A 15,634-nucleotide genomic window follows, 5' to 3' on the forward strand; every position below is an offset into this window, starting at 1 on the left:
CTTCAAGGGTGTGCAAGCCCAAGGTTTTCCAGTCCTTTGCGATCCTTTGCTTCGCAGTGGTGGTGACCTGTAAGCGCAATTAGAATTGGAGGTGAGTTACATTTATGCTACGAGAAAAGAAAAGGAAATTATGATGGCGCTGCCTAGGGGTAAAAAATATATATATTGTGTAAATATATATATTACTGCTCAGTGCATTGTCAGGTGAGAGCTGATGCTAATAAATAAATACATAAATAATGAATCAATAACAAATAAATAAATAATTGATATCCTCAATGTGCAACAGTGCAAAAGTTGATCTTAGTGCTAAAAATCCATTCATCATATACACAAATAAATATAAGTATAAAAGTATATAAATATATAAGGTGACTATAGGCAAAAAGTAAAGTGCAAGGGTCACAGTGTGCAAAAAATCCCAAAAAATTGATCATAGTGCTGTAAAATCAATACATCATATGTGGAAATTCATAAATTGAAAAAGTCAATAAATATGTTATGGAGATACTTCAGATCTCAAATAAATAGGTAACCTATGAATAAAAATGTAAATGTTCCAACATGTGCAAAGTGCAAACAAGTGCAAAGAAAAGAGCCAAGAATTGTCCATGGTCTTCAAATTCAAAACTGTGTAAAAGCTGTGCAGCAGTGGGATAGTGCTCCTCCCATAGGACCGCACTCACCGGATCGGGGTATCCCTACAGGGGTAAAACATATGTAACCAGGTACTATATGGAGTAATTCATAATCCCTGTGACACCGATCAGCCCAGGTGGAACTTTGTATATGGGGGGATATCTTTTCTCCAACCTTGCTGGGGTATACTCCTCATGGGTAGGGTTGAGCGAACCCGGACTGTATTGTTCAGGATCGTACCGGACCTTTGGGTATTCGGTACCCGGATATGGACCCGAACATACAGTGAACAACTGTCCGTTGTTCGGTAATGTTATTTGATGTTTTAGCGTGGTTTTAATGGCGCGGTTTCAACAGGTGCAAGGCAGCCAATCAGCAAGCGTTTAACTAGTGTGCCCTTAGAAGCCATCACAGCCATGCCTACTAATGGCATGGCTGTGATTGGCCAGTGCAGCATGTGACCCAGAGTCTATATAAGCTGGAGTCACATAGCGCTGCGCGTCACTCTGCTCAAACTATACTAGGGAGAGGTTCCTGATGCTGCTGAGGGAGAGATAGGAGGTTATTGTAGGGTCCGCCAGGAGATTGCTTTGAGGGAAAGAATAGAAAGAATCTTCTTTAATCAGACAGCGATCTGCATTGATTTGATTGTGTGGGGGGTGCAGTGCACAATCTTTTTGCCCGGAGGAAGAGATTGGAGATTATTTTAGGGTCAGGCTGGAGATTGCTTTGAGGGAAAGAATAGGAAGAATCTTCTTTAATCAGACAGAGATCTACATTGATTGTATTGTGTGGGGGTGCAGTGCACGATCTTTATGCCCTGACCTGAGCCCAGAGAGGAGGAGAAAGGAGAAAAAAAAACTTTTATCAGTCTGTTAGGTGGGCGGCGTGCGGTGCTGCACATTTAATGCAAGCTCAGTGCATATGTGTCTGTTTAATCTGCATTTAAAAAAGAAAAAAACTTTTTTCCTTCATATTTTACTTTGACATACAGTGTTTAGACATACACTGCTTTTCTAACTTGCTCTTCAAAAAGCACCAATGTAGGGGGAAAATAATTATTTTTCAGTATTTAGGGAAAAAAAATATTTTTTAGTTTTTCATTCAAATGGGTTTTTTTTTTATTCAATAGCGGAATAGAACAACAACAGTATCCAACCTGTTAGGCTTGTGGTGTGTAGCAGCCATTTCATGCAAGCTGAGTGCATATGTCACCGGAGACGGAAGCCGGGGCTCGCAGACGATCGGGAGGAAGCTCCGCCGCCGCACACCGCCCGCAGTCTTCGCTGGATCCCGGAGAAAAGGTAAGTAAAACCTCCTCCAGCATCCAGCGATCTTCTTAGCGCTACCCCGAGTGTGACTCGGGGTTACCGCTTTTGGCACTAAAATCTTACCCCGAGTCACACTCGGGAATACCGCTAGGAAGGTTAATAAATCAATATTTTTAATGAATTCACTCTATGTAAGCCTCATTTCTTAACCCGTGAGGAGTATACCCCACCATATACAAAGTTCCATCTGGGCTGATCGGTGTCACAGGGATTGTGAATTACTCCATATCGTTCCTGGTTACATATATTTTACCCCTGTAGGCGTACCCTGATCCGGTGAGTGCAGTCCTATTGGGGGGAGCACTATCCCACTGCTGCAAAGCTTTTACACAGTTTTGAATTTAAAGGCCACTGACAATTCTTGGCACCTTTCTTTTCACTTGTTTGCACTTTGCACACGTTGGAACATTTGGACTTTTTAATTTAAAATTGTATTCATATATTGATTTTCCAGCACTCTGATCAATTTTTTGGATTTTTTTCACTTTTTCACACTGTGACCTTTGCACTTTACTTTTTGCGTATAGTCACCTTATATATTTATTTAATTTTATACTCCTATTTATTTGTATATATAATGAATTGATTTTTAGCACTTTTGCACTGTTGCACGTTGAGGATATAATTTATTTATTTATTTGTTATTGATTCTTTATTTATTTATTAGCATCAACTCTCATCTAGCAATACACTGAGCAGTAATTTATATATTTACACAATATATATATTATTTACCCCTAGGCAGCGCCATCATACCTTCCTTTTCTTTTCTCATACTGTTGTACCCCTTAGGGGTATTTAAGGTAGGCAGCAGCCTTTTTAATCCACGAATATCCCGGCGTGGAATTTGTATGTATGACATTTATGCTATATTTTATATGTTTTTGATAACAATAATTATAATAATAATGAAAAAGAAATTATATACAAAAAAACAATATATATTCCCATTTAGGGCTCCATTTAAAGATTAGGTTAGGCATTAGGAGGGTTAGGAGTTAAGGGCCCACTTGAGGGGGTTAAATGATGGCTTTATGTAGTAGATTGTAAGCTCCATGAGCAGGGCCCTCCTATTCCTTTTGTATTGAACTGTATTGTAATTGTACTGTCCCCTTTATATTGTAAAGCACTGCAAAAACTGTTGGCACAATAAAAGTCTTGCATTTTTATGATACCGTATTTTCCGGCGTATAAGATGACTTTTTAACCCAGGAAAATCTTCTCAAAAGTCGGGGGTCGTCTTATACACCGGGTATCGTCTTATACGGCGGATGCTGGAGCCGAACTGGAGAATATGCAGTGGGGGAGTGAGAGCACTTCAGCTATGCTGCCACACGGACTGCCTAAGCTGACAGAACTCCCATCCAGGCTCCCCCGCCCCTACCTCCACCGCTGTCCAAGTTAAAAAGCCTGTGATTTGTTGTTGCTAGGGGCGGTCCTAGCAACCAATCTGCATGTTAAATGGAAAGATGGACACTTCCTGCCTTATGCTCGGACATGCTGCATCCTCTATCTGCTGTGTAAGGTAAGGGGGGGCTGTAAAGGGGACTGTGAGTAATGTGCAAGTAAGGGGGACAACTGTAGAAGAGACTGGGATACAAGGAGGGTGACTGTGGAGGGGATTGGGATACAAGGAGGGGTACTGTGGAGAGGACTGGGATGCAAGGAGGGGCGTTGTGGAGCATGGCAGCTCCCATGGATTTATTGTTTTATACTTCCTTTCAGCTTTAGAGTGAATTTGGAAAAGCTTAATCCACTTACACTGTTTTATGCATATTCTATATTTTAACTGGAAAAGTTGGGGGGTCGTCTTATACGCCCAGTCGTCTTATACGCCGGAAAATACGGTAATGTTAGTTAAAGTAGTGTAAACCCAAGTTGCATGACATTAATTTGCTAAAGCACTGTGTATAATAAACAATGCCATTTTAAAAAATAAAATACCTGTTTTCATCATTTTCCCCTCCTTTGTTGCATCTCATTGCTGTTGATCTCCTGCAGGCACTTCCTGTCTCTATTCATACACTGCCGTAATGGCTGTATGGTATAATTCAGGGTGAGTTTCCTTGATGGTGACAACTATGAACCATGCCTGTGAAATGTCTATTGAAATGTCCATTTGTAGTCCCCATTGGAAACTCCTGTGACAAGGTGACAGTGCAGTAGCACAGTACAGAGACAGGAATAGTGTCGTCACTCTAGTCAATAGCATCAAGCATAGGTGCAAGGATTGTCAAGGTACCAAGGTATTTTTTGAATGAAGGTGATAGAATTAAAAGAATTTAACATGTCATTTGAAATTACAATAACATGGTAATGCTTATATGAGATTTTACGACTTGGATATACTTCTATTAAAATAAAGTGTTCAGGTAGAGAGTTCTGTGTTTGAAGGGTGCATTGTAAGGGATATAGTTTTAATATTTAACAAAGTGGCAAGCTACAGTATGCACATCCATTTTTTTTTTGTTTCATTTCAGATATGTCTTATTTGCTTTCCTCGATCGACGCCTATTATATTCAATTGGAATCTATCTTTTTTTATGGTGTTATACATAACCTGTGTGATAGTATTTGTAAATGGACTTACAAAATGCAAAAAAAAAAAATAGTCTAATACATATGGTAAAAGCAACGGATTTGTGCAATTATGGTAAAAAAGAATAAAAAAAGAAGATTTAATCATAAAAACTAGTAAAAAGGGTACAGAAATGAAACTACTGCATGTGTTATGATTTAGTGAACTGACCCTAAGACCTTGGAATTTCAGTTCCATTATGTATAGTGTGCTATAGTGAGTAACGTCAGTGTATTGTGTGTCTGTTTTCAGGAGCTACGTAAGGCTTGTTAAGAAAAACATCTAAAGGAAGGATGCATATAGGAAACAATGTTTGTCGAGGCGTCTATTCCCTGACTCCCATTGAGTAATGTGCAATGATCTGAAAAGTCACTAGCCCTTGTGTTTCATAACAGGAAACTCATTGATTCCGGAAGTTCAGAGGGGCACATTCACACACTATTCTGCTCATAATACTTGCAGTTAGAAAAAAGGATTTACTTCATTTGTGCACTGCACACTCATTTTACTTGGTTTTCAGCCATTGATTCATCAAGTTTTCGGTAAATGTTGTTTGTTCCTGTTAAATGGTAAAAAAATATATATATATATAATCAAGGTGTTAGCAGTCCTCTATGTTTATATTTACTTAATGAGATTCCAGGAAAAATAAAAATAATCTTGCTTTAGTTGCTTTTATTCATCTTTGTCTCAATTTAAATTATTTAGCCTTCCTTGAGGCTCTTGGTCCATAGGGGTGCTCACAATACATTGAGGGTTCATGCACATTGATGTTTTTAGGTATTTACCAGTGCTTTCCCACTCCCAGGGAGCCTCAGGTATCATGTACAGTCTGCCATTCAAGTGAATTGCTATACACTTATAAATGCTGATCCTCCTTCCAATCAGTGTTTACCCACGAATGACATATTTGCTGAACATAGACGTTTTGCTTGAATGGCAGGCTGCATGTGGCGCCAGCAAAGAAAGAACCAGCAATTGTATGTTAGGCATAGAAAATGCCTAAAAACATCCATGTGTCTAGACTCTGAAAGTTAATATAACTGGAAATTTTCATTGCAATATGAGTGCTTATGTCCAGAGGTGCTTTCAGAGCAGATGAGGAAGTCTAAACTCAGGAATCCATTGCATCATTTGCTACTAAGGTATAGGGCATTTCGTTATCTCTATTTAGACATTTTTACTGAAGTGGTGAAAGACCCCTTGTGAACAGGTACATGCATGTGTTTTTTCAGACCTTCAAGGCAAACGGCTAAATGCACATTTCAAATACCTTTAAATGCCAATATTATGATACACACTCCTCTGCTAGTCAGAACAATCACCCTGCTACTTTCTAGTTTAGTGTTATTGATTCCTTGGTCAGCTTTACCGCTGCTAATTGATTCTCTAATGACAAGCTAGAGGCAAAGAGGCAACATTGGAAACTGCATTTCTGACCTGGAGAACAAGTACTTCACCAGTCTTGTTTGTCTTATGTGCCTCAGGTGTGTAATGTAAATGAACAAAGTTATAAATCCTTTAGCAGGTAAAGCAGTAAACATATTCTGTATGTATTTCAACTATGCATTTAGCTGTTTCTCTGGAGTTACACTTAAGTCTTCTTGATGACCTAATGCCATGTTAGTACTGTATATGTATACAGCTTCTATTTTCCTTTCTGGCAGGCTGTACTGCACAAACAGTAGGTTAATGCATTAGTACATTGCAGAGGTTCCGTACCAATTATGCACATCCAGATGCATTTGTACTATAGTTAGTTACCATAAAAGCAGGCTGTATGTACATGGTAACATAAGTCTGCAACAAATGAATTAGCACCAGGAAAAAGACACAAGACCGTTTAGTAGTAAATTAACTCAATGTATTGATACGGGTTAGATTTTCGAATAAATATGATTTGAGCATAAAAAAACACACTGAAGGTAGGTTCAGACACAGTCCACTAGACAGTATAATCACTATGCCAAGGTAATTTAGAATAGAGTTCTGTACAACTAGACTAGGATTAAGGCATGAGTCGGCAATAAACAGTGCATATAAGCAATACTGCAATGCGACTAATAATACTATAACTAGTCTAGAGTGCATTCTAGAACAATGGCTAAGATATGGTGCAATATCCCCTGAGAGATACCTCATAGCATAGGAAAAAGGTAAAGGTTACTGTGTAGCAGCTGTAAAGGGGCAGTCTTTAGTTCTAACTCTTCAGCCGGGTAGCAATGGGGCCCAGTTGTACTGTTGATGAACATGAAAATAGTCCCAGTCAAGGTTCGTTCCCCATAGGGGACACCAAAAAAATAAAAAATAAAATAGTCCCAGTCAAGCCTTGAGGCAGCAATAAGGCTACTAGCTGGCTGTATGGTCAGTTCCGAAAAGGCCGCAGCAGCAGCTGACCATCCTCAGTGATTTTACAGCTCATCAAATTGAATGGACTGAAATTGCACTGCAGATAACTGCATATGAATCGCAAAGACACCACACAGCATCCCTTTGCGATTCCAGTGCAGTTCCTAGTGTGAATGGGCCATAAAACTCACAGTCCTTTTTTTGTAACCATTACTTTATAAAGGCTTTTCAAGATAAAATATGCAGGAGTTTAAAGGTTGGTTTAAAGGTTTAGTGTAAGAGAACAGTTTTTCTAGTTACAACTTTTTGGAGGGATTATGGGACAGCTGAGGAGGAAACAGGGACAGAAGGACTTGGCTCTAAAAGAGGCACAGCTCCTCCAAATGAGGGACAATTGAGAACTACAGATACTTGTTTTGTACCCCGAGGGTGCCACCTGATATAAAAGTAATCTCTTACACCATGGTAGGAACAGCTCTGTTTAAAGTAACATCCTGCAGTGGGGTTTACCACTAGTGATGATCAAACAGGCCCGGTTCTATTTGCAAACTGTTTTGTGAATCTTGCAGAAAATTTGACAAACCCAAACTTTGCAGGGAATCCTATTGAAGTCTAGAGGGCGCATCTTCCGATTAAAGATGAAGTTCATCTTTGGGGGCATTTTAAATGTTACACCCATGTCCAGGGTTTAACTTGTAACATGCTCCAGCCGTCCCACCAGCATACCATGATGTAAGTAAGAATGCATATGTCTCTTGTATTTGCACAATATTTGCTTTTCCCAGAGGTACTCTTTAACCACTTTCAGACCGGAGGATTTTCCCCCTTAATGACCAGGCCCTATTTTGTATAAGGACAATTGCGCAGTCGTGCGATGCTGTACCCAAATAAAATTGACGTCCTTTGTTTCCCACAAATAGAGCTTTATTTTGGTGGTATTTGATTACATGTGCAAATTTTATTTTTTGCGCTATACACAAAAAAAGAGCGACAATTTTGGAAAAAAAAAAAAATATATTTTTCACATTCTGCTATATAACATTCCCAAAAAAACAAATTAAAAAAGCCAATTTGTTTTCTGCTACATATTTTTGGTAAAAAAAATCACAATAAGCATATTTTGATTGGTTTGCGCAAAAGTTATCGCGTTTACTAACTACGGAAAAGATTTATGTCATTTTTATTGTTTTTTTTTTTTTAACTAGTAATGGCGGCGATTTTTTTATGGGACTGTGACATTTTTGACACTTTTGGGGGTACCAGTGACATTACTACAGTAATCAGTGCTAAAAATATGCACTGTTACTGTAATAATGACACTGGCAGGGAAGGGGTTAACCCTGTTGGTGATCAAGGGGTTAAATGTAAGCCTAGGGGAGTGATTCTTACTGTGGGGGGTTGGGCTTGTGAAATGATTACAGAGACATGTGATCCTATATAGCAGGATCGCACGGTCTCTAAAAATCATTGCAGGCAGAAGGACGGATGGCTGTGTTTACATCAGCCATCCGTCCTTCTCTGTCAGCAGGGAGAGATCGAGAGTGTTAGGTGGCAATCTGAGCCACCTGACACACACGCCGGCTTCCCTGCTGACAAGCAGGGGCGGGAGCGCGCCGCCGGCACGCGCTCGCCCCCTAGCTCCCCCCAGGCAAGTGACGTACCGATACGTGACTCTGCCTGGGAGAGCCACTCTGCCGATGTATATATATGAAGTATACGGTCAGCAAGTGGTTAAGGAAAAAAATAGTAGTGTATTTTAGTATGTAGTGTACTGTATTATACACAACCCAATAAAGTGAAGGGTGTTACATTTTTTCAGGTATACAGTCTTGCATACTAATTAGTTGTATCATCAAAGCCACTTGTTTTCTTCAAATACAGGTGCAGCACACCTACTGCATTTAGAGATGTGCTGAGAAATAGATTAGTCATAATTATAAAAGGGTATTATTAATCGTCTACTTTTTTTGTGCAATGGTAATAAAATATAGCAAATCCACCTGGACTGTATCTTGTTTAGGATTTGATTTACTTTTACTAACTTTTCTTACATACACTTCATCTTTCAGTTTTGGGTGCAGTTAGAAGGGGCTAGCCTCGTGTTTTTTTTTTGCTGTTTGTGATGCTGTTGTGAAGATTTCCTTTCACTATTTCCCATAAAGTTAGTAAAAAGAGATCTCTTTGATACATAGCAATAAGAAGTGATTTCCCCTCACTTCCTGGACTGGTGACCTCTATCCCTGGGACATATAATGTGGGAAATGTCCCCCATAGGTAAAAGAAAGCAGTCAAACCTGACTGATTTTCTGACTTTTTCCTACTCTGTTAAAAAAATAAAAAAGTTATAGCTAAAGTTCTACTTCAGATCACCAAAAAGAAAATTTTGACCATGGGACTTTGATGAGTTGTGCCAGATGATAACAATATAGTAAAAAATACAATTAATTTATATTACAGTTAAAATCAAACAAGTTTGACTGTTTGATTTTAACTGTAATATGAAATACATTTTGTATTTTTTTAACATATTATTACTTTATTAACTTTATTTGGCACAACTCACCAAAGTGCCATAGGCAAAATGTTCTTTTTAGTTCTTAAAAGTTTTAGGGACTGGGTTCTGCCATTGTCCCAGCCTCTGTTACCCTGTTTCTTTATTTTTACTTTCAGATGACTACTAAAGTGAAAATGAAGCAATTGCAAAAATTCCATTTTGTACAGAATATGAGATATTTAACATACAGGTATGTGCAACGTCTTTCTGTCCTGTCTATTACTTTACATTAGCTGCCACATTACACAGAAGGGGACAGGAAACTTTATCCTGGCAATTTTCTTATTAAAGCAGTCTTACATGAATTCAGCTGTTAGCTTTAAAAAACTCCCTATTATACAACTTTCATTTATCTTCATATCACCTTTTCTGAAGTGAGTACATATTTATCTATGAATGCTATTTAAAACTTTAACTTAAAGAGGCCTTATCTCCTTTCTTTTTAGGGTAAGGTGACAGGATCTCTTTAAAACCCCCCAAAAAAAAAAAAATATATATATATGTATATACCACAAGTTTGAAAAAAGGCTCTTGCTATGATTTTTGAGGTTTTTATTCCCACTGCAAACCTTTCTGGATAACCAATAATACAGATTATAGCATCTTTGGGAATAGTTACCTGGAATACTTTTTATGGTTTGGTTTGTATAGTGTAATACCAATACTTCACCATTTTTGAGTAGCAACACAGAGAGAGAAGAAAGCCTCAATGATACACCTTTAGTTAACTACAAAAATGGAAAAATGGAAATAGTTAAAGTGGAAGTTGTAATGAGATCATGCGCTGGGACACCATTTTGTCATGGTATCCTGCGCTGTTGCCACCATTTTGCGTGACTCCAGCCGCTGACAGTTTTCAAAACCAAAAATGTCATTCCTTCACCAGCCCCCCCCCCCCCACCTTATCCTAATTAACATGCGAGCTTCAAACAGAGCTGTTATCTCAGCACAGGACGCCTGGCAAATGGCAGGCCAGGTTGTAAAACTCTTATCTAAACATCAGACAGACATCCTAGCCGATATGTCCTGCTAAGAGCTATCTCATAATCTGAGCAAAGGCATATGGCTAATGGGTCGAATAACAAAGCATTCAAGAGCTCTGTTATTTGGACACAGTTACCCACACAATTCCTTTGGAAGATTTTTTGGTGCCTCAGGTCAAAGGAATTGGGACTTTAAGGGCTCGGTAAAAATAGTATGTTTATTAAACATATGTTGGTTTGCGATATGCAAAAAATTATAATACAAACATAATAAGACAATAGGTGCCAATGGGTTATAGACCCATGTGAAGAAGTGAAAAAATGGAACGAAAGGTGACAAAGTGAAAATGGTGACTTTTGGAACTCTGTCTTTTGGGCTCAGGGGTGTGAGCTTGTTGAGAGAGAGTGTCTTGTCGAACTTCCGACGCGTTTCGGCATATTAGTATATTGCCTTTATCAAGGAAGCGGTGGAGAGTTCACCATATCTGGAAAATATATAGTAAGTATATATTGAGATATATGATATAGCACTATTTGAGAAAATAGTGAATAGTAATGAAGTAAGCACATACATGTGACTAAGCGGTCGATTCCCAGGCTTTGGTATTCCCATTGCTTGTCCCAAACTGTTCACACAGGATTTATAGAGGAATGGCTGTCTGTAGGATTATATGATAGAGGCAGTGATGATATTGCCAACTGAAGTATGAGTATAAGAGGAGATATATGTTGAACAGACTTACATGGCGTAGGGGATCACTAAATGTGTGTGAGGAGGAAGAGAGTCCTTCTCAGTGACCTGAAAGTATAGCATATGGAATCACGATAATTGTTTTGAAAATTTGTTTATTTTGTTTAGAAAGCACTAAGGTAATTAGTGCTCATCACTTACAGTGAAGGTCTTGATGGTGATCCAATTGTTGGTAAGGAGGCCTGTGAAGAGTGTTTTCCTGCTTTACATTAAGCCTGTATAGTAGAGTAGATTGTAGTTTGTGTTGGTACAGTTATAATGATTTTAGTATTGGTATGAAGTATTGTTAGGAACTTACATTGAGGAGAGTTCCGGATACCAAACATCAGGGGGAGCCCTGGTCATGGATCCTGGTAATTCCCTGGTAAGAAAGTTAGTGCTGATCAGCCTTGGTAGAAGGCATTTTGGGCACTTGTAATGAAGGTACATCCAACAATGCAAAATAAAGCATTGGTTGGATGATAAACTTACAGTTAGTAGGGCTGGGTTGATGCAGTCTGAGTCCAATTGCAGCGTGTCCTGGGGCGTCCGCACCGTCCCTCGGCTGGAGGGGAGTGGCGCCCTGTTGAAAATCCCCGGCTATTTATGCTCCTCGGCGCATGCGCATTGGCGCGGCCATGTGTCATGACGCCGATCCCGGGATCGGGTCAGCGTGAGATGGTGATGCGCGCGCAGGTGGAGTTGCGCGCGTGCAGGTGGAGTTGCGCGCGCACTTCTCAGAGCTGATCTGGCCCAGGGCCGACGTGCGGTCGTGATGCGTGCGCCGATGGTCTGCGCGCGCACCTTACCTGTGACGTAATGGGCATCAAGATGTTCCGTAGCCGCCGACACTGAGATAAGACATAGATCTAGGGGGATGCGATCCCTCAAAGTCTTTGTCATCCCCCAGAGAGGGGAACTCTGGGGCTACCCGTGCCGGGTGGGTTAGGGAAGGCATGGAGGGAATATGGTAGTCCTGGGTAATTGGACCTATCCTAGTCACAGTATAACGCATATATAACATGGTAAATCAAAGTAAATAAAAGGAATAATTGTGCATGAAAAATAGTGAATAATATTAACAGCAATAATAATTCTAAAGGACAAAAATGAGGAACTGTCCATTTAAATAGGGTGACCAGTGGGCATGGAGGGGTGGTACCAAATGACAGCATACAAATCATACCCATGATGAAAATATGGTATAGGGGGGGAGTTTTTAAAAAGGGGATAGGTTGAATAGGCTGGAAATGTTAATTATGATTTTGGCTATGATGCCAGGTGATATGTATTGTCAATCAGTTTTCCCTGAAGAAAAGCCTTCTAGGAAAGGACGGTAACTCTCACTTTCGTTTAAACCTGGAGGAGTTGTAGCCTTGAGTTTTTTTATCCAGCACATCTCTTTTTGTAGGAGGGACTTGTTCCAGTCCCCTCCTCTGGCTGGAATGTGGATGCGGTCTAATACGGAAAAGGAAACTTTTGGCATCTTATATTTATGGTGTTGAGTTATATGACGGCCTAGTGGAAGGTGGAAATTACCGATGGTCATGCTTTGAATGTGTTTGTTGACTCTTAGTCCAAATTCTTGACGGGTTTTCCCGATATAGAATGATCCACATTTACAATTCATAATATATACTACCCCCTTGGTTTTGCAGTTGGCAAAATGGCGTGGGATAAAGGTTTCACCATTCGGGAGAACTGAACGTGTGGATTTACGTATCACTGGACATTGGGCACAAGAGCCACATGGAAATGTTCCCACGATTTTGCATGGGTCTCTTTGAGATTTCATTTCACTCCTTACTAGGGTTTGATGTAGTGATCGTGATTTTCTATAGGTAATAAGAGGATGTATAGGTACCAATTCTTTGAGTGTAGGGTCCTCAGTAAGAATGGGCCAATTCTTTTGTATTATGTTCCTTATTTTCTTGTGTTCATTTGAGAACCGCATGATGATTCTTGTGGGGGGTACGTCTGTTTTTGTATCTTTTTTAGTCTGTTTATACAGAATCTCGTGTCTGTCCAATTTGTTGACTCGGTTAAATGCCTTTCTGAGGCATGTCTTAGAGTATCCTCTGTTTATGAGTCTTTTTGTTAAGGCGTTAGCTTCTTCCTGGAATTTCGAGTTTTTGGTGCAGTTTCTCTTGAGTCTGAGGAACTGACTGTAAGGTATTGAATTTTTGAGGGGTTCAGGGTGGAAGCTCTTGGCATGAAGTATTGTGTTGCCGGCTGTTTGTTTTCTGAAGAGTGTTGTTAGCAGATTGCCCGCATCGTCTTTGTAGATGTAGGTATCTAAGAACGGTATTTTTGTTAGGTTGTATGATATAGTGAAATACATGTTAAATTGATTCTGATTCATTTGATTTAAGCATTCTAGTAGTAGGGTTTCTGATCCGGTCCATATGAGAAAAACATCATCGATGTATCTTTGCCAGAGGGAGATGTACCTGGTATATTGGGTGAATTTCTCTGATGATAGAAAATCCTCTTCCCATTCACCTAAGTATATGTTGGCGTATGTGGGCGCGCAGCTTGTGCCCATCGCCACACCGCAGGATTGAACGTAGTACGTACCACAAAAGGAGAAGATGTTGTGATTTAATATAAACCTCAGCATCTGTAAAATAAAGGTGCTGAAGTTGGCATCGTATCTGCTTGCTTGTTGGAGAACTTTTTCAACCACTTTTAGGCCTTTTGAGTGGGGGATGTTGTTGTAAAGTGTTTCAACATCAATGGTGACGAGGAAGGCGTCTGTAGGTATAGTGATATTGTCTAATATTTGGAGTAAGTGTCCTGTATCTTTGACATATGATGCCAATTTGGTAACGAAGGGTTTGAGGTGAGCATCAATCACCTGACTAATGTTTGCTGTGATACATCCGTTTCCGGAGATGATGGGTCGTCCAGGCGGGTTGAGTGGATCTTTGTGCACTTTGGGGAGTGCGTAGAATGTTGGTACTCGCGGATGTTTTGTGCGTATGAATTCCCAGAGGGATTGCGTAATAATTTTGTTATTGTATGCTCTGTCAATGAGTTGATAAAATTCCTCATTAAAACTGTGTACCATCAATGGGGAGATTTGTTGGTAATATTTTTTGTTTTGCAAGATGTTAAGGCACATTTCTTGATATTTTTCATTGTTCATTAGAACAACATTGCCCCCTTTATCTGAGGGCTTGATGGTGATGGAATCGTTTTCTTGTAGTTCTTTTAGAGCTTGAATTTGGTAGGGTGGAAGATTGGTAGAGTATGTTGTTTGGCGTATTTTTTCAATATCTTTTGTAGTTTGACGTACAAAAAGTGCAATAGCCGGATTTGTATTGAGAGGAGGGAAGATATGTGATTTTTTCTTGAATTGTGTTTCTGTGGTGGGTCCTATTGCGGTGTCTTCTTCTTCGCTGTCAGCGAATGGCTCTGTGTCTTCAAGGTCTTCTAGTCCTCCTTCCTCAAGCAATAAATTAAGGTCTCTGCTTGCTCGGTATTCGGCCGCAGTTAGTGGTGTGGGTGTTGGTTCTGTTGTGGTTTTTTTACTGTAAGTGGCTTTTAATAGTAAATTACGGGCGAATAAATTGACGTCTTTTATGACCTCAAATTGATCCATGCCCTGATTGGGGCAAAAGGATAGTCTGAGAGAGAGTACTTCTTTTTGTGCTTGTGTTAGATTGTGTGAGGAAAGATTGATGACATTCAGTCCTTCTTGTTCTCCGGTCTCGTTTCCGTAGGATCTTGAGTCGGAGGGTTCTTCTTGTTGGGTTTCCCTAAAAAAACCCCTTTAACTTTAGATCTGGTAAATATTTCGTGAGGTTTAAGATTTTTGTGAGTTACCATAGTGTCGGATGTCTCAGCGTCGGTGGCGTATGCGCCTCCTTGTTCTTGTGGTGTTTCTCGTTCACGTCTATCAAGTGTTTTTAGGGGGTGACTTCTGTCTCTTCCCCTTTCAGTGCCGGAATTATAGGAGGATGAATCAGAGGACTGCTGTTGATATTGAGTTCTTGGAAAGCGATTCCTGTTGCGCTTTGTTCTGGTTTGGTTGGTCCATTTATAGGCTCGGCCTTGTGTAAAGGCGTTTTTATCTCGCCAATACTTTTTTTCTTTTTTAACGAGAATTTCTTTGCTGTACTCTTCGAGATGATCTTTCAACTTTTTTTCTTGTTCGCTGTATAGCGCAGCTGTTTTTAATGGTGCGAGTTGGTCATATATTTTCTTTATTTCTCCTTCCAGACTTTTGCTTTGTTTAAGGTATTCTTCTTGCAAGAGTAGCATCAGATTTTTTGAGCATTGATTGAGAATTTCTTCCCAATCATGTTTTAGCTGTGACGTAATATTCTCGATTGTGGGGAAAATTTGGACCCTTAGGCCGGCTGGGTTGATGTTTTCCTTAATATATCTATCGAATGTGCGGACATGCCAGTGTAGGGATGATTTCCGCTCCAGATGTTTTCTTAGAGTGGTGAATAGTGCAAATAT

The sequence above is a fragment of the Pelophylax lessonae genome (genome assembly GCF_965119305.1).
Source record: "Pelophylax lessonae genome assembly, chromosome: 1".
Lineage (NCBI taxonomy): Eukaryota > Metazoa > Chordata > Amphibia > Anura > Ranidae > Pelophylax > Pelophylax lessonae.